The sequence below is a fragment of the Astatotilapia calliptera genome, chromosome 10, assembly GCF_964374335.1.
Source record: "Astatotilapia calliptera chromosome 10, fAstCal68.1, whole genome shotgun sequence".
NCBI lineage: Eukaryota > Metazoa > Chordata > Actinopteri > Cichliformes > Cichlidae > Astatotilapia > Astatotilapia calliptera.
Genome location: NC_137431.1, coordinates 4,755,122 through 4,775,458, shown reverse-complemented (window position 1 = coordinate 4,775,458; position 20,337 = coordinate 4,755,122). Strand labels below are relative to the sequence as shown.

At 41.4% G+C, this 20,337-nt stretch overlaps 2 long non-coding RNA genes across 2 annotated transcripts; both read right to left on the bottom strand.

The window, feature by feature from the left end:
- Positions 1-5,456: 5,456 nt before the first annotated feature.
- On the bottom strand, positions 5,457-7,665 carry LOC145431359 (uncharacterized). The gene is made up of 2 exons (XR_013911658.1): positions 7,367-7,665; positions 5,457-6,710 (listed from the first exon to the last, which is right to left on the bottom strand). It is a non-coding gene; the product is annotated as an uncharacterized LOC145431359 (long non-coding RNA).
- A 7,255-nt stretch (positions 7,666-14,920) lies between these two features.
- Positions 14,921-17,314, bottom strand: LOC145431358 (uncharacterized). The gene is made up of 2 exons (XR_013911657.1): positions 16,104-17,314; positions 14,921-16,025 (listed from the first exon to the last, which is right to left on the bottom strand). It is a non-coding gene; the product is annotated as an uncharacterized LOC145431358 (long non-coding RNA).
- Positions 17,315-20,337: the final 3,023 nt, after the last annotated feature.

The following is a 20,337-nucleotide window of genomic DNA, read 5'->3' as shown; positions in this document are numbered from 1 at the left end:
TATGTGAATTTTGGGGGGTAATTGGTAGCACGTTGTTGAGTGCAGCCTTTATGGACAACAGAAACAGGGGACGTGTTTGCCTTTATTACCACTTTGTGTTGGCATTCTTTTGTAACTTAGTCATCATCTGCGTCATCAGCATAAATTCATTACATACATTCATTATTTGGACCTGTTCTTCTAGACTGGCGCAAAGAGCTTATAGCATTAGAGAAAGACACCCGGTGATCACACAGTCCCGCACAGTGAGGATAAAGCTCTCGCTTTTAACAAGAGGGAGTAGGAGCCACCTTCTTTGACCAGTAGTGGATCAAGAAACTGAAAAAATATACAACCGGCCATCTGCCACAACCCAACCAGTCGCGGTAGATTGCCGCCCTTCCCTGAGCCTGGTTCTGCTGGAGGATTATTCCTGTTAAAAGGGAGTTTTTCCTTCCCACTGTTGCCAAAGCGGGTCATATTACTGTTGGGCAACTAACAATAATATGACTTTCTTTGTATTATTTCTCCGTATTATTGTAGGGTCCACCTTACAATATAAAGCGCCTTGAGGCAACTGTGATTTGCTGTATAAATAAAATTGAATTGAACTGAAGATCAAAAAGAGGCCACCAAATATATCAGCTAGCAGCAGAGCACCACTATGCATCACATCAGGATTAGAACCATAAGGCAGGTCTCCTTTCAAAATGGTCCACTGCACTTCAGTACTTATGTATTTAAACTCCTTGGAAAAAAATTGTGGATATACAGTTATGTAGCACAAATTTGACAAATTTCTATAGTTTCTTTACTTGAGTATATCAAGTATTCACATTCTACTTAGAAATATTTGGGGAAATGTTAACAAGCGTAAAGCGCACGAAAGTCTGTTAAGAAGCCTCGAGATGCATTGTTAGGTCAGCAAATTTGAGCCATTTTATCAAGTTTCATTTAAGCTGATGGAGTTTTTGGCTAAAAACCTAAAGACTCCATCAACATTATTGCAGGACCATCAGTCTTGCACTACAGATATTCCTGCAATCTCGACCTCTTTAGACTTTCTTTATGCACCTTGGAAGTTAACAAATGTGTTTCAGTTTGCTTCTAATCTGAAACAAATAAACTAGATTTGGTTCAGAAACTATTTTCCATTTCCAAAACGTGTGGACATATTTTGAATAAAAACTGCTGTGAGGGAGGCACTGTTTTGTAAAAATCACATTTGTAAGAATGTATCCAAATAGCTAAGGTCATTTTAATACACTGAATGATTCCAGAACTTCTTTTCATTAGTTAAGAACTAAAACTATTTATTATGTTTTTACACATTAGCGCTATTTGTAATGTCTGTTGTTACTGAATATGATTTCGATTTGGAAAAGAGAAGAAAGTGTGGTCATATTCTGCTGTAGTGTAATTACACTGGAGCATATGTTTGTTATTTAAGCTTTTGGTTAATGTGCACAGATATTTTTACAATTATTTACATGACATTCTGAGATGAAGGCTGATGAGGTTGAAGGAAAACATACTGTAAAAGCATCTCATGCAAACCACTTGAGAATATAAGCTCAAGACTAAAGTCAAGATTTCATGAGGGAAGTTGAAAGAAAAGAGGAAATCTGTTTGCTGTGCATTTAAGACTCTGTGTCCTTTAAAAGTGTACATTATGGACATTCAAATGTATTCAACGCAAGCCTTTATTTTTATATTGTACATGTATAAAAAGCACATTAAGAAAAGTGAAAGAAGTGCTCACTATCACACTGAGTTATAAACCAGTGTGGATTGTATAACTGCTGTGGACAAATTGGTGGCCAAACAAATATGCTTATTTATACAGACGGCCTAAACTGTAGACAATAATGTGCAGTGTGCACTTGTATCTTCCATATTTATGTTCATTGAAAATGCCTTGTATTATATTTTCAATTAAAATTTAAAAAGATCAGCTGTTTGTGAGTTTTGTTTTATTCTTGTTTTCCAAGTTTTACCAATTTTGTCTTCTTGGCAAGCTTGTAGAAGGAAGGAAGGATTGATGACTGAGCTTGAAAGGACACAGGGTTTTCCTTTGGCGTTTTTTGTTAGAAAAAAGCTGACAAGGATCTGTCATTAAACAATCCAGCACCAAGAGAGGACCAGCCACTCCTTTAAGTAGCGGTTCAGGACAATGTCATCACAGGCGTGTGGAAGTGTGGAACCAACAGGCAGAAAATCTCCACTAAGTCCCGCTGCTGCACAAAAACAAGCACACACACGTAAACACACAAACCAGGATAGCAGAGGAATTGAGTAGATAGCTGAGGTGGAGAGATGGACAGGAAGTAGGAGGTCAGCATGGAGAGGACAGAGGGAACAGATACAGAACTGATGAATAATCAGCAAATACAATGATGTCAAAAGTATGACAATCCCTTAAAAACATCCTGGGATCAGAGCTTTCTGTGTGAACTGAAAAAGATTCTTCATCTTTTTGCCAAACACATTTCGTTTTTCCAAGATCAGACCTATGCATCCTCTATAGCAGGGGTGGGCAACTCCAGGCCTCGAGGACTGGTGTCCTGAGACCTCTACTGAACCCGCAGTACTTCAACACAGCTCACACTGTTACACTGGAGGCATAAAAATAACCCCTAAAAAGAACAAACCCGGTGATTCTATCAGCTGTAATGGTATCATCTGTCCACAAGGTGTCAGATTTTATTGGTCGATTCACTGAGCAACCCTTTGATATCCATAAAGCTAAAACACTTCACAGCCTGATTGTTTGCTTTGCAACAATCCCACCAACTTCATATGTCTACATTATTGCTGTTGAGAGTTTGATGAGCCAGTACCTTCTGCTTCTGCATAGTCTTTATACAGCAATAAACAGCTGTGAATGTTATTGTGTATGAATTTTCTAGAATGAGGCTGTAGAGGTGCTACATAAATCCCAGTGAGGTTCAGCCTACCATGTTGTACTGGATGGGAGACGAGGAGGAAAGAAGCAAGCCTGCTGGAGAAACTCACACTGATTTACAACTGAAAGAAAAAAGTGCAAAAACAGAGAAAAGCCTTACATAAATGAAGAGCTTTTCCCCTCTGCTCCTCCTTCATCAGATCTCTTTCTGGTACAGGAAAATTCAGAATCGATTCGTGTTTATGGATGGATTTATGTGGATGGACCAAAGAAGTTCAAATGAAACATGGAAGCACATAACGGAGTGAGTAGAAACTAGGAAAGTGCTCAAAGCTTTAGCTGTGTGTGAAAATTAACCAAAACAACAATAATGTTTGTCAGGTTACATGGATGAAAATCATCACTTCATAAGATCACTCAGGAGTAACATGACTAAGTACAAGTTCCTGTTTGACTCTAAAAAAAAACAAAAAAAACTTCATATTTGAAAGTCCTGAAGTGCACAGTGTCATGTAAAAAAATTAGACTCTAGAAGTAAAAATAGTATTTTATATTCAGTCCTGTATTTAAGAGGGATCCAGTGCAGAGGAGCCAGTGTAGGAGAAAAATGCTCTCCCTTTCTGTTCCCTGTCATTTTTGCTTTGTTTTTTAGGAAATCCTGAAAGTAACAAATTACAGTAGTCAACAGGGAAGCAGCAAAGTCTTAAACACCAGATGTGCTTATCCGGGATTTAAATCTTGAAGTTGGATCAGTGACTCTTGGCTGAATGTCCTGGAGCTGTATGTGAGGCATTCAGGGAACACCAGTCAATCGCAGCTACATTGTTAGCAGAGATTATATTCTTCATGAAATGAACAAAATACAATTACTATTCTCTTAAACAAGCAAAAAGGAAAACCCACAAAAAACAACCATGCTGAGTAAGTTTTTAAAATGTCCTTATAAGATCCCAAAAGATTGACTCTGTAAATCTCAACGTAGCGTTTTCAGTGGGAGAAACATTTTGTCACTCAACCAAGTCACTTCTTCAGTCTCAGCTGGCTACAGGTTTCCCCAACCTTTTAAACAGTACATTTCCACAATGACTGAAACTAGCACCACTGACAAACAATCGGCTGTGAGGTCAGTTCCTTGATCATTAACATGCAAATTGTCTGAGACTAAGAAAGTCACACATGTGCAAATAAGTCTAGGTTAGGTTCCCCCTGTGTCATTGTCCTCTGTGTACCTTTGTGTGTGTGTGTGTGTGTGTGTGTGTGTGTGTGTGTGTGTGTGTGTGTGTGTGTGTGTCCCCTCTTTTTCTGTCTCATCTCCCTTAACTGTTTCCGTTGTTTAGAGCACAGGATTTCCTTCTGTGCCACCTAAAGTTACGTAATATTAGCTGCGCTGTTCTGGCTTCTATTTTGTAAGCCAATTGAAATTCCTTTGTGCCTTGATGCTTGCATAATATTTTTGCTTTCATTTATGCTCATGTTGCTTTATTATCCATCCATCCTCTTCAACGTATCCTTATCAGCCAGTAATGCAATTCATCCTGATCGGTGATTGGTCAAAAGTCTAGGGTGGCAGAAGGGGGGAGAAGAGGCTTGTGATTGGTGAAAAATGTGCAATAAAGGAGACTTCTCTTTTCCATTTCTCTTTTTTACTTTATCAGGTGATGTCTCCAGCTCCTTTATCTCACCTGATGCCTGGACTGCCGTCTGTGGTCTTCAGTATGATCACAACGTGTTATTTATGTATTTTGACTGACTTACAATGACAGGACAGTAAGCATTATCAGTGCACATGCAATAAAAGCATGTAGTTGTCACTCTAACATTGATGAGGATTTTCCTTTGGCTCTTTTGAACCAAAACAGGTTGGAAAATCCCCTGAAATTAAGAGCAATCGAGAATGAATTGCTTTCTTCTCTTCTGTGTTATTATGATGTGCAAAGACTAGCCATAAAAGGAGTCTTTTAGGTTGCCCCGATGAGACGATGTAATATATTTATTTTATATTTATATTTTATATTACATATTTATTTTATATTTATATATATTTTCCACTTTTATACTGGAAAATGTGAAGGATTATTTATACCATTGTACTAGTCATTTACAGACATGCAAGAAATTAAATGCATACCGTGAACTCTTGACCCGCACACGAAGAGACATTGTTGCACTTTGCTGCCATGTTAGGGTCCACTTGTCAAAGGTCAAAGAGCTGTAAAATCACGACAAAGATGCTATGAGAGATTATGTTTGTCCTGTGACAAAATATTTGAAGAGGGGTCACTGAATAGTTCATTATGAAAATGTTGTGATCATATACCTTTCACAGTCACTCGACCTCAACCAAGACTATTTGGGAGAAATTTGACTGTCATAACAGATAGATATTAGCTTTGTTATTGTTTCCGAATCAATTCCAGGAAACACTGAAGCTGTTGCAGAGGCATGTGTTGTACAAATACTTCAAAAACTTGTGTTTGCCACCTGCTTGTACACATTGCTTCTGTGGTTCCGGTCTGTTATGTGTTTTGTTATGGAAATTTTAACAATAACCTGCAACACACCCAGTGAGCTTGATTTGAAGTGGGTTTAATAAACACATTGCAATGTGGAGAGAGCATCCCAGTGAAACACTAGGATCATCCCACTATCTATTTAACGTCTCCCATTACAATGGCCTCACTGTGTTAACATTCCACATGCATGTAAACTGGTGATGGGAGTGCTCTTACTATAGTAAAGTGAGAAAGTGATATTACTATAACTAATGTGATATGATTAAACATGTGATTACTACATGAGAAAAGAAGTTTGCCTCCACAGTTTCTACATAGTTTTGTCTTCTGAGCCTGTTGGCAGAGAATGCTATTTGTGTGCAACTTAATAAAAACATATCAAACATATTTCTCTTTCTATAGATTTTATTTATTTATACTTGTATGTTTTGTCAGTGCCCTTACGATTATTGTGGTGCTGATTCAAAGAAGATCAGTAAGTCTAAGGCAGATTAAAGCCCAACTTAGGCATTCATTAAGTGAATCCACAACTCACTGTTACTATAACACAGGACACTTCATTAAAGTGGATGAAACAGGAATACAGGAAAACAGCACTGCAGGGTAGTCAATCAGTGAACTTGATTATGAATCCAATGCAAGGGGCTTTACATAATCAACTGTGTACAAAAAGTCAATAGTCCCTGTCAGGTACGCTGGAATCATACACGTTACCATCAACAGTATCATTGTGAATGTTACACACTTAAAGAAAGTTTACAATGAGCAACATGTACTGACAATAGCCATACACAGGTAAATGTGTAGTAAATGGTAATGCAGTAAATCTGCCTAGTACGATATTAAATACACGAACACTTACGACTTCATATATGTCACATCGTTTGTAACGAGCCACGGAAAGCACCACCGGGCACTGCAGACGTGAAGGCGCGTGGATACCGTCTGTGCCTGTGAATTTTTCTGTTTTGAGGACGGCTTCTTTTACCTGTCACTACAGATGGTCTGTTTATGTTTTGATTGAGAGCCTTTTTTTGGGCAGCTGAAGAGGAGAAGTCTATCTTATGGCCAACCTCTGGCTGTATCTTGGTCATATTACCCAGCAAAATCAAGTATGCAGGTTCATCTGTAACAGTCCTTGTGCCACAGATCCACACTGTTGCTTCTACTTTAAACAGAAGAGCAGAGACATGGGTGCAGGTCTCCGCGACTCTGGCCATACAGCTGCAGTGGGCGGCTTCAACCTTCCCTGTGATGCTCACAATGACCCATGGCTGCAATGCTGGTTGATTCAGTCTTTGAGAGTGCAGTACCTGAAACACACACAGGCAAAGTTCAAGACACGAACTTTAATAAGCCAATAAGCTGACACAAATGTGTTGTGTCTACGTTCAAATACATTAATCATAAATGTAACAACTAAAGTGTTTTTATGTATCCATATATAGAAAGCTGCACGTTATATTTTAAATCTGCATGTTTCTTTTTAGAAACCTATCAGCAAAAAACTTAAGTATGTAATGCAAGGATGTAATCACTTTCAAGAGTGAGAAAGCATAAAGTTCGACTTTAAGTGACAATTGTGGACACTTAATATGATAAGGCGATTCTGCAGGTCATTAATCAATGTATAAAACTAAAATAAAATGTGTCACTAAAATGTATTTAGTGACACAGCACACAAACACGGAAGCAAGATGTGTAATTAGGATTATTTATAATAAATATGAATTAATTAGTGTAATTTCATTAACCATAGAGAATAACTAAATCCTTCAGGACAATGTCACATCAGTGCACTGAACTCACTATGGCATCCATCTAACAGAGCTTCCACATGTTCTCACTGTAATTTCCCCTCATGAATGAATTTATGCTGCACTAATCTGAATGTTCGGAGGGAAATCAAACGCATTTTACTCGTAGTACTCAAGCTGACTTCACTTGGTTTGAATGACGGCGTACTCACAATTGCACCCAGTCCTTGGTGAATTGGATGTGCGCCTCCAGAGATTTATGACGGCGAAACTGGTGCGCCGTGTATGCGCTGACTTTACAGACAAGGTACGAGAACAGATCATGCTAAGTCAACAGCGGTTTGGTCTTCAGGGTTTCTACTCCACTTTCATACGGGTCCACATTTCCGATGCACGCTACTTTTTGCAAGTACCGTCTCTTTGCATGTGGACACAAACTGTCTCTACACCGTCCTTTTCATTTTGAGCTACAGTGTGTTTGTTTTGATTCGTGGCCTGGTGCTCCCACAATGCATTGCGGCGTTACGTCAACTCCAAAGCCCGTTGCGTGCAGGAGAATATGCGCATGCGCATTGCCATGGTGATTTTAAACGTGCAAAAATTCTGTTTAGTAGTTGTTGCTGTTTCTTTCTTTCTTTCTTTCTTTCTTTCTTTCTTTCTTTCTTTCTTTCTTTCTTTCACTATAATTCATTCAAGGCTTTGTGGGAAATGCTTCTCCTGTAAAAGTTTCAGTCACCGGCGACATTTTTTCATCAGCAGAACGTTGACCGTCATCACAATGAACCAAATTCGATGACGTCACAAAAGTCAGCTCAAAGCACAACCAATCAAAATCTTGACTTTGATCTGAAAATCCTTAAATAGCCGTTAGTTCGCAGTGTTCCTCACAGCAATCAGTTGCGATTAGTTCACATTTGCGTCGTGTTTTTAAACAGTTTCCTAAAGAGATTTAAACTCTTTTTCAAGGACATTTTAAAAGTTCTGTACCAATCAGCTAAAGTTTGACAGCTGTACCGACCAGTTTCCTCCAGTCTATTAAAGCAGACTGTTTTCAAAAAATGGATAGAGGAGACGGCTCACCAAACCATGACGATGGTGAACAAAACCATGTTGGTGTAGGACTAGCAGTCAATGAGCTGCTTTTGGCACTGCTGCAACAGGGAAATCTTAGAGCAGTTGACAGGATGTTCCCCTGGATTGAAATCAATCAGTTGCGTGGTTTAGTTGATAATCAACTGCCACAACAAGAGGAGGCAGTTGATGTTCCGGCAGGAGGCATCGAAATAAATCCTCCCCAGGAAATAGCAGGACCCTGGGAAAATTTTAGAGCAGAGATGGGAGTAGGCGATGGCATTGAAAGAAATCCACCCCAGGAAATAGAAGGACCCTTGGTCATTAATGGAGCAGAGATGGGAGTAGGAGATAACATAGAAAGAAATCCACCCCAACAGATAGAACGACCATTGGTCATTAATAGAGCAGAGATGGGAGCAGGAGATTACACAGAAAGAAATCCACCTCTAGAAATAGAACAACCCGTGTACAATAATGTAGCAGAAGAAGATCCAATTATTGATGAAATCAGGTGGTGGGAAGATGAGGGATCTGAGAGCGACACTGAAAGTGTTCCTGATAGTGACACAGATGACGATGGAGACAATGGCCAGGATGCTCCTGTGCTATTGCCCCCCAACCCAGTACCAGGCGGTTCGAGGAGGAGACCAAGGGAGGAGGAGGATGAAGAAGAAGAAGATGGGAGAGCTAGGAAAATGTCTAAACACTGAATTTTGAGCTGAGCTGGACAGTCAGTGTTGCACCCATCTTCCAAAGCTACATGTGTCCTACATTGCGTTTCTTTCTGCAGAGGAGCTTGCTTCCAATAAAAGCAGCAGGAACAAAGACAGGAAACAAATAAAAAGGAAAAAGCGAAAAACTGCAAAGCAGAAAAGCAGAAAAGGAGGAAACAGAGACTCAACGAAGGAAGATAAATAACAGGAAAAAAAAGAAGAAAATGTCATGGCTGTGTGAAGGCAGGCAGGAACCCAAGAGCAGGACTCACAGAGGCAAATGTGAAGTCAAAACACCCGTCTTTATTGGGAGTTTGCCGATTGAACAGAAAACTAACTAAACTGGGAAAGCAACAGACAGGAAACCGGGCAAACAGAAAAAACAGAGTAGAATGAAGAACGACGCAACGACGAGCAGGGTGAGACTCAGACACTAAATACAAGAGGTGAACAGGACTGAAAGGACACAGCTGGGAGACACGGCTGACACTGATTACACAGACGAGACAGGGAGAGCACAAAACTGAACACACTGACATAAGACACAGACCTTCAAAATAAAACAGGAAATGCACAGACTGGACTCAGAGACACAGTAACAGACAGAGAACAGAAGGAACACATGGGCAGAAACTAAACAGAGGGAACACAGAACCCAGTGTCCTACATGTAACATGCTCAGAGACTGAATCTCGGCTGGCCCCCTCTGACCCACGGACTTAGTTTCCTGCCACCAGGGACCTGTTTACCAGACTTCCCATATACCACCCGTGACCCAATATGATTGTGCATACAAGTGGAAAGCAACATATGTGTCTCATATCACTGGTACCTTGTTAGATGGTGATGATTGTGGTCTCACTGGTCGCAGACATGGAGGGAGTGGTCCTATTGGTTGGCTCCCACATTAGGAAGGCGGGGTTGGGGCCTTCCTATCACCATTGTGCTAACGTAATTATACAATAGCATTTACAACACCACCATCTTCAAATAGAAAAACACATTATGGAATGCTATCAGTTGTGTATTGGCCTCCCCAAACCCTGGACCTCAACATTAGTGAATAGTGGGATCATCTTGACAGAGAAGGGAAGGAAAGGCAGCCAACATCCAAAAGAAGAGCTTTGAATGCATGTCTTTATCCTGTCTTCCTTCTCACCCCAACCGGTCGCAGCAGATGACCGCCCCTCCCTGAGCCTGGTTCTGCCGGAGGTTTCTTCCTGTTAAAAGGGAGTTTTTCCTTCCCACTGTCGCCAAAGTGCTTGCTCATAGGGGGTCATATTGTTGATTGTTGGGTTTTTCTCTGTATCTATTATTGTACGATCTACTGTACAATATAAAGCTCTGTGAGGCGACTGTTGTTGTGATTTGGTGCAATATAAATAAAATTGAATTGAATTGAATTGAATTGAATTGTTCACACTGCTGACTCATGACTGTGTAGCAACACATAGTTCAAATCACATCATTAAGTTCGCTGATGACACGACCGTGGTGGGTCTCATTAGCAAGAACGACGAGTCAGCGTACAGAGAGGAAGTGCAGAGACTAACGGACTGGTGTAAAGACAACAACCTGTCTCTGAATGTTGACAAGACAAAAGAGATGGTTGTTGACTTTAGGTGGACACGAGGCGACCACTCACCGCTGAGCATCAACGGCTCCTCTGTGGAGATCGTCGACAGCACCAAATTCCTGGGCGTCCACCTGGAGACGGCCCTCGGCTGGTCCCTCAACACCAGCTCCCTGCACAAGAAAGCCCAACAGCGTCTCTTCTTTCTGAGAAGACTGAGAAAGGCCCGGCTTCCACCACCGATCCTGACCACCTTCTATAGAGGAACTATCGAGAGCATCCTGGGCGGCTGCATCACTGTCTGGTTTGGGAACTGTGCCATATCAGACCGCAAGACCCTACAGCGGATAGTGGGAACAGCAGAGAAGATCATCGGGGTCTCTCTCCCCTCTATTGAGGACATCTACACCACACGATGCATTCGCAAAGCCACCAGCATTGTGGCTGATCGGACACACCCCTCTCACACACTCTTCACACTCCTGCCATCTGGAAAAAGGTACCGAAGCATTCGGGCACACACATCCAGACTGTACAACAGCTTTTTTCCACAAGCCATCCATCTCCTCAGCAAAAAGGGACTGACTGATAAACACGCACACACACACATACACACACACTAACATTATCACTCAGCTTAACTCAACTACCTCAAAACATTGAGACTGGACTGACTAATCAACACAAGCACAAACACACTGACCTACACCACCAAACCATCGCACACACCAACCTGTAAATGGTCTTTTGCACAATATTATTACTGGACTTTCTGCACTAACTTCTGCACTTCCTAATTTTTGCTGCTACACTAAGGAATGTTTACTGTTCCTCCACTACCTCAACTCATCATCACAAAACCTTATTATTATGTTACGTTGTGTTTTTTTTTTTTGTCACACTGTCACTTGCTGCTCTTGTTTGCACATTTGCACGTGCACTTTGTTGTCTGCTGTCTGATAACAAAAAAAAAAAGTCATCCTTAGAGATAGTTAGATAGTTTTTTGTTAATTTATGTTGTAATTTATGTTAGGTCAGTCTGTCTTGTCTCTGCTAGCCAGCTAACTAGGCCTCTTAGTTAGCTAGTTTAGAGTTTTCTGTTAAATTATGTTGTAAATTTATGTTGCATGTAGCACCTTGGTTCCTGGAGGAACGTTGTTTCGCCTCACTGTGTACTGTTAAACTGTATATGGTTGAAGTGACAATAAAGCCAACTTGACTTGAATTGAACTGAATTGAATGTCCTTCAAGAAGCCTGGAGAACTTTTCCTGAAGACTACTTTCGCTATAATAAAAAAAAAGAAAAAATTAAAGCAAAGGTAATGACTAGTTTGGGTGTTGTAGTCCTTTAATAATCAAGGAAAAGTAGTAAATCCACAATTTAAAAAAAAAATGCTTTTATTATAAATAATCCTGGTGTGGATTAGTTACTTACACATCAAACCAATGTTTTACAGGCAGAACATTGCTCATCTGAGTTTTTACAGACCCAGAGTGAAATTCACACAAGTTCAGCTTTCATTACCTGATCAGTGCGCCACTGAAGCAGACCCACTCTGCTCTGTCTTTGAAGATTCACCATGAGAAATTGGCATTCCTTGCTCTAACTGTCCACAATATGAAAGTCACAGGAAAAACCGACATGTCTTTTTTTTATGTTTGTTTGTTTGTTTTAACCCACTATGGTGCCACTTAAAATCCCTGTGTTTGAACAGTACACTTCAATTCTGCTTTAACAGCAATCCTTGATGTGCAGGGAAACATCAGGGTTAGCAAACTCACAACGCGAGTCTTCTTTCTCTGGGCCACATGTGTAATATTTATGTTTTTGTCCATCGAGCCACTCCATAGAGCTTCACCGCAAGTCATGTTTAATTGCAGCAGAGAATAAACACCAGCCTTCAGACCAGCTGCAAAACAGAAAAATAAACACGTGGACAAAATGCATAAATTTGCTGTAATGTAAGTTAATAAAGTAAGTTACATACCGCAAAAGCCAATGGCTCCTCCAGTCACACAACCACTGTTGCCTTGGGGCAGACTGACAGAAGCGAGGCTGCCATATCGCGCCATCGGCCCCTCTGACCACCACCAGTAGGCGGCAGGTGAAGTGTCTTGCCCAAGGACACAACGACCGAGTCTGTCCGAGCCAGGGTTCAAACCGGCAACCTTCCGGTCACAAGCCGAACTCCCAACTCTTTGAGCCACGATCGCCCCAAAGTTTTCTCCACTTTGGATGCCTCCAGTGAGTTCTGGCAAATTCCACTGGACCCCAGCTGCCAAAAACTGACCACGTTCATAACTCCCATGGGCAGGTTTTGCTTCAGGCGTCTGCCATTTGGCATAACAGCACCCGAGATCTTCCAGCGGCTCATGAGCACTTTGCTCAAGGGCCTAGATGGGACTGTCATTGTGATGGACGACATACTGGTTTTCGGGGCTAAGAAAGAGGAGCATGACCAACGCTTAGATGCAGTATTACTGACAATCAAAGCATCAGGCCTTAAGCTCAACAGGTCCAAGCAGCTATGGCCTGCATGCTGCACTGTTACAGGACCATGACGGGGAGTTTTGGCCTGTTGCCTTTTGTTCTCGCACTCTCACAGATGCAGAGAAAAGATATTCACAGATTGAAAAAGAGTGTTTAGCATCTGTCTGGGCCTGTGAACGTTTTTCCCGCTACATCCAAGGCATGGGTCATGTATGTGTACAAACTGACCATAAGCCCTTGGTGCCTTTGATCAACTCATACGACCTTGACCAAACACCACTGAGATGTCAGAGACTGCTGATGCGACTGATGTGATTCAGTGTCACTGCTGAGCATGTTCTCGGTAAACAGTTAGTGGTGGCGGACGCACTCTCCAGACATCCACTGCATGGATGCTATCAGTTCGAGACAGACAGCCGGGTCAAGGTATATGTGAGCAACGTAGTGACAAGCAAACCTATCAAGTCACATAAGTTGGAGGAAATTCACAGTGCTACACAGATGGACCCAGAGCTTCAAAAAGCAATCATTTTCATCAGACAAGGGTGGCCTTTGAGAATGGCAAAGAGTTCATCACTGCAAGGCTTCTATGCAGCCAGAAGCCACCTTTCAGAATCAGACGGTCTAGTGCTCTACCACGATCGCATTGTAATTCCCACAGCACTCAGACCCAGTGTCCTTGACCAATTACATGAAGGCCACCAAGGACTAACTAAATGTAGAGAGCGTGCAAGATCAACAGTGTGGTGGCCCACCATTGGACTTCAAATGACACACAAGGTGAGATCATGCAACTTTTGCAGAGAGCACAAGCCTACACAGCGACGGGAACCCCTCGTGACTACTCCTCTGCCCAATGGCCCCTGGCAAACGATTGCAGTACTCGAAAAGACATTGTTGCCCAGTCCAGTCAATAGGGACACGGTTTGCCAAAGGGATGCTCCAAAGGGAGACTGAGGACTATCTCCTTTCTATGTTCTAAGGGCAGAATAATACCTTATCAGGACTGAGGGTAGTCTACCCCTGTGATGTCGTACGTTCTGACAACACTGTTTTATATTTAAAGTACTTTTGTTAAAGGGGAAGATGTTGTGAGATTTATTTTTGTTGTACTAGTAAGGCTACTATGGGGCCGGCCACTAGAGGTCGCTGGAACACTGTATGTTTTTGGAAAATTGATGTAGCCACGTACACTGGTGCTACAGTTCAATAAAAGTAGTCCGTGCTGAATAAACCCTGCGTCTTATTGCCTCCTATCATGACAGAGCTTGAGCAAGATCTTACTATTTCACAGATGTGGCGTATGGCTGAATTGTGTAAGCCTGATTTATACTGTCCTCAATAAATCTGTGTTTGTTTAATATAGGGCAGAAATATGATAAAATACTTATAATTGTAGAGTTTGTTTTCATGGAAAGTGAGAATTTTTTTTGTTTTGAAACAAATAATAATCATTTTTAAATAATCTCTTTAGTCACAATAAATTTGCAGTGAGCAGGAACATTGTGCACTGAATTCCTGTTTTTTTCTAAATGTAGGTATTATCAGCATCCGATAAAGATCCTTCTCAAAAAAAAGTCTTTGCCAAATTTTAGACACATTACAGAAACATAAGAGCTTCTAAAAGCATCTTGGCCATTTGGCAGCTGTTGAAACACATCCAGACATATTGGAATATTAGGATATATATTATTGGACTGGAATATTAGAAACTACATGTGTATCCCCAGTCAAAATTGCACTCACACAGTAGTCCTGAGGAAATAAACATTTTTGTCTGTCTTTTTTGATAACTTGTAAAAGTCAAAGTTTCCAAAGAATAGATTCAAATGAAAAAAGAAAAAGAAAAAAAACTTGTGTAATTTATCAGGAGTGATCATACTAAATGCAAAACAGAAGCAAATGAACACACAACTGGGGTAGAATGTTTATTAGAATTTGCAATTAGCGATGTAACATTCACCTACATGACACAAAGGAAGTCATAAATATGCTAATATGCACAACTCTGTTGAAATGAGCTTCTTTCATCGGGGGATGATATCCACTGATATATCTCCATGTAGTTGGATAGGGATGAATGCACAGATACCTGTCACTCTGATGACACAGTAAATAAAAGTACAAAATAAACAGAGTCCATTTCAAATATTTAGATACACGTAAAAAGAAATTAGAAACAAGTCAGAAGAGCACTGGATAATTAGCAAAAAGCAAAAAGTAAAGAAAAAAAGCTTTGTAATTCACTGCACTGCACTGCACCCGTAATAGTATTGTTTCCGCTCCTGTACACGGAGTATCAATGGCAATTATTAAAAAGAAGCTAAGCAGATCCTCATTAATCTTATAATATCATTCTGCTTATAACCTTTTTATTATAAAAAATATGACATCAAACATGAAACAGGCATGAGAAACAAAGAACAATCCAAACAGGTTTCCTGCTGCACCTTCAACTGTACAGGTAATGATTCAGAGTCAGAATTCAATTCAATTGAATCACAACATTAAGGCAGTTTATACTGTAGGATAAACCCTGCGGTATTACATAGAACATTCTAGCAACTGGAGCAAGCACTTGGTGACAGTGGGAAGAAAAAAAAACCTCTTTTAATAGGAAGAAGCCTCTGCTCTGGGAGGGACGGCTTCTTCTTCTACCACGTCTGGTTGGCTGTGAGGGGGGCAGACAAAAGACACACTGTCTGAGAGACAGAGATTAACAATAGAAATTAATATAGAGACTACAATTATTGATTACATGTACAGTGGTGTATAAAAGTTGTCATGGTCTGGAGGGCAGACCGTGGGGGATGTAGGAGAAAGGACCCAAAACGCAGACTTAATGGAATAAACAGTGGGTTTATTTACAGTGAGGTAATTGTACACCACACATTAAATCTCCAAAAGTGCTCCCTCAACTCCCGTGACGTGTCTTCTCCCAAGTGCTGGTATCCCGTGCTCTCTGCCCCTGTGCCTTCACACACCCCGTGTGTCTTGCAGTCCTGTGTTCCGCTGTCCTCCTGGGGAAAAACACAGACACAGCCGTTATGGCACCAACTCCGGCAGGCATACACTTTAACAACACTAGAAACACTGACATGGAGTCTAACTCAACGATCCTGCGCCGGAGGAAGCTCCATCGCTCTGTTAAGTAGCTCCCCCGACGATCCTGATCAGAAGCAGGTGTGTGGTAAGCTAGGCGTGACCAGCAGCTGGCAGGGCCACACCCATCAGGCCTGCAGGTGGCTGTCCTTCATCCTCCAGCCTCTCACACACACACACACACACACACACACACGGAACACAAGAGCACAGTGCAGCAAACATACATCCAATACACTAATAACAATAAAGGTCCACACTGTTCACGAACCCCGAGTCCCCGGCACCGGGTCCGTGACAGTACCCCCCCTCAAAGGGTCGACTCCCGACGACCCAAAACAAAACCACAGAACAACCAACCCAGGGCGGGTGGCGGGGGGTCCAGGACGGAGGGCCCCAAAACCACTCCGCTAAACAGCCACCACAAAGCAACAAAAGAAAAAACACAGTTCAACAGTTCAATCCCCCGGTCCAGTGGCAGCAAACACAGTTTTGGCGGCCGACCTGTAGGACGGCAAAACAAGCGGGACCCGCTGCGGGTTAGGCAGTGGCGGCAAAAAAGTTCAGGTGGCCTACCTCTAACCCCTTGATGGAAACGCAGGAGCTCCGGCGGGCGGCCATGGGTCCGGCAGCCGCGGTGGAACGGTTCTGGTGGCCTGCCACGGGTCCGGTGGCGGCGGCGTTGCTCCTCCGGCGGCCTGCCACGGGTCCGGTGGCGGCGGCATTGTAGCTCCCGCCTCAGCACAACCCATGATTCTCGATGTACCGGCCGGGCTGCAGGACGTGGCGGCCGGGCTGCTGTGGCGGCCGGGCTGCTGGACGTGATTTTTTAAATAACCATTTCAAACTATTTACAGAACAATCAGTTGTTCTGCATTCAATAAGATGCAACACAAATTATTTGTGCCACTCCAAAAACACAATTTCTGTCCACTATAAAGGAGAACATCACAGCCTGATACCTGCAGGTCTGACAGCAGCAGGTGTATCACTCCTGTTTCTACCTGGAGACAGCAGTCGCCTCATTGTTCTGACACACAACACAAAACTATCCACAACACTACACACTAACTACACACTCCAAACACGCTAAACGTCACAAAACTCTCTCTCTCTCTCTCTTTTTCGTTAGACAGTGATCATGATTACCGTCCGCGGGAGCGCGCGCAGCTACTTAACGCTGTAGCGTCCACATTACTTACAGCTACTTCCATGCAACTGATATAAGATGCAGTAAGCTGAACACAGCTTCAATCGTCTGTTTGTTGAAAAATAGTAACGGAGCGCATTTTCTTGTTAGTAACTGTAACGGCGTTGTAACGATAGGAATAGTAATTAGTTAGATTACTCATTACTGAAAAAAGTAATGCCGTTATTCCCATCACTGCTAATAGCTAATAACTAATCATTTAAAGTTGCCTGCAGCATTCAAATTGTAAATATGTGAATTTTGGGGGGTAATTGGTAGCACGTTGTTGAGTGCAGCCTTTATGGACAACAGAAACAGGGGACGTGTTTGCCTTTATTACCACTTTGTGTTGGCATTCTTTTGTAACTTAGTCATCATCTGCGTCATCAGCATAAATTCATTACATACATTCATTATTTGGACCTGTTCTTCTAGACTGGCGCAAAGAGCTTATAGCATTAGAGAAAGACACCCGGTGATCACACAGTCCCGCACAGTGAGGATAAAGCTCTCGCTTTTAACAAGAGGGAGTAGGAGCCACCTTCTTTGACCAGTAGTGGATCAAGAAACTGAAAAAATATACAACCGGCCATCTGCCACAACCCAACCAGTCGCGGTAGATTGCCGCCCTTCCCTGAGCCTGGTTCTGCTGGAGGATTATTCCTGTTAAAAGGGAGTTTTTCCTTCCCACTGTTGCCAAAGCGGGTCATATTACTGTTGGGCAACTAACAATAATATGACTTTCTTTGTATTATTTCTCCGTATTATTGTAGGGTCCACCTTACAATATAAAGCGCCTTGAGGCAACTGTGATTTGCTGTATAAATAAAATTGAATTGAACTGAAGATCAAAAAGAGGCCACCAAATATATCAGCTAGCAGCAGAGCACCACTATGCATCACATCAGGATTAGAACCATAAGGCAGGTCTCCTTTCAAAATGGTCCACTGCACTTCAGTACTTATGTATTTAAACTCCTTGGAAAAAAATTGTGGATATACAGTTATGTAGCACAAATTTGACAAATTTCTATAGTTTCTTTACTTGAGTATATCAAGTATTCACATTCTACTTAGAAATATTTGGGGAAATGTTAACAAGCGTAAAGCGCACGAAAGTCTGTTAAGAAGCCTCGAGATGCATTGTTAGGTCAGCAAATTTGAGCCATTTTATCAAGTTTCATTTAAGCTGATGGAGTTTTTGGCTAAAAACCTAAAGACTCCATCAACATTATTGCAGGACCATCAGTCTTGCACTACAGATATTCCTGCAATCTCGACCTCTTTAGACTTTCTTTATGCACCTTGGAAGTTAACAAATGTGTTTCAGTTTGCTTCTAATCTGAAACAAATAAACTAGATTTGGTTCAGAAACTATTTTCCATTTCCAAAACGTGTGGACATATTTTGAATAAAAACTGCTGTGAGGGAGGCACTGTTTTGTAAAAATCACATTTGTAAGAATGTATCCAAATAGCTAAGGTCATTTTAATACACTGAATGATTCCAGAACTTCTTTTCATTAGTTAAGAACTAAAACTATTTATTATGTTTTTACACATTAGCGCTATTTGTAATGTCTGTTGTTACTGAATATGATTTCGATTTGGAAAAGAGAAGAAAGTGTGGTCATATTCTGCTGTAGTGTAATTACACTGGAGCATATGTTTGTTATTTAAGCTTTTGGTTAATGTGCACAGATATTTTTACAATTATTTACATGACATTCTGAGATGAAGGCTGATGAGGTTGAAGGAAAACATACTGTAAAAGCATCTCATGCAAACCACTTGAGAATATAAGCTCAAGACTAAAGTCAAGATTTCATGAGGGAAGTTGAAAGAAAAGAGGAAATCTGTTTGCTGTGCATTTAAGACTCTGTGTCCTTTAAAAGTGTACATTATGGACATTCAAATGTATTCAACGCAAGCCTTTATTTTTATATTGTACATGTATAAAAAGCACATTAAGAAAAGTGAAAGAAGTGCTCACTATCACACTGAGTTATAAACCAGTGTGGATTGTATAACTGCTGTGGACAAATTGGTGGCCAAACAAATATGCTTATTTATACAGACGGCCTAAACTGTAGACAATAATGTGCAGTGTGCACTTGTATCTTCCATATTTATGTTCATTGAAAATGCCTTGTATTATATTTTCAATTAAAATTTAAAAAGATCAGCTGTTTGTGAGTTTTGTTTTATTCTTGTTTTCCAAGTTTTACCAATTTTGTCTTCTTGGCAAGCTTGTAGAAGGAAGGAAGGATTGATGACTGAGCTTGAAAGGACACAGGGTTTTCCTTTGGCGTTTTTGTTAGAAAAAAGCTGACAAGGATCTGTCATTAAACAATCCAGCACCAAGAGAGGACCAGCCACTCCTTTAAGTAGCGGTTCAGGACAATGTCATCACAGGCGTGTGGAAGTGTGGAACCAACAGGCAGAAAATCTCCACTAAGTCCCGCTGCTGCACAAAAACAAGCACACACACGTAAACACACAAACCAGGATAGCAGAGGAATTGAGTAGATAGCTGAGGTGGAGAGATGGACAGGAAGTAGGAGGTCAGCATGGAGAGGACAGAGGGAACAGATACAAAACTGATGAATAATCAGCAAATACAATGATGTCAAAAGTATGACAATCCCTTAAAAACATCCTGGGATCAGAGCTTTCTGTGTGAACTGAAAAAGATTCTTCATCTTTTTGCCAAACACATTTCGTTTTTCCAAGATCAGACCTATGCATCCTCTATAGCAGGGGTGGGCAACTCCAGGCCTCGAGGACTGGTGTCCTGAGACCTCTACTGAACCCGCAGTACTTCAACACAGCTCACACTGTTACACTGGAGGCATAAAAATAACCCCTAAAAAGAACAAACCCGGTGATTCTATCAGCTGTAATGGTATCATCTGTCCACAAGGTGTCAGATTTTATTGGTCGATTCACTGAGCAACCCTTTGATATCCATAAAGCTAAAACACTTCACAGCCTGATTGTTTGCTTTGCAACAATCCCACCAACTTCATATGTCTACATTAT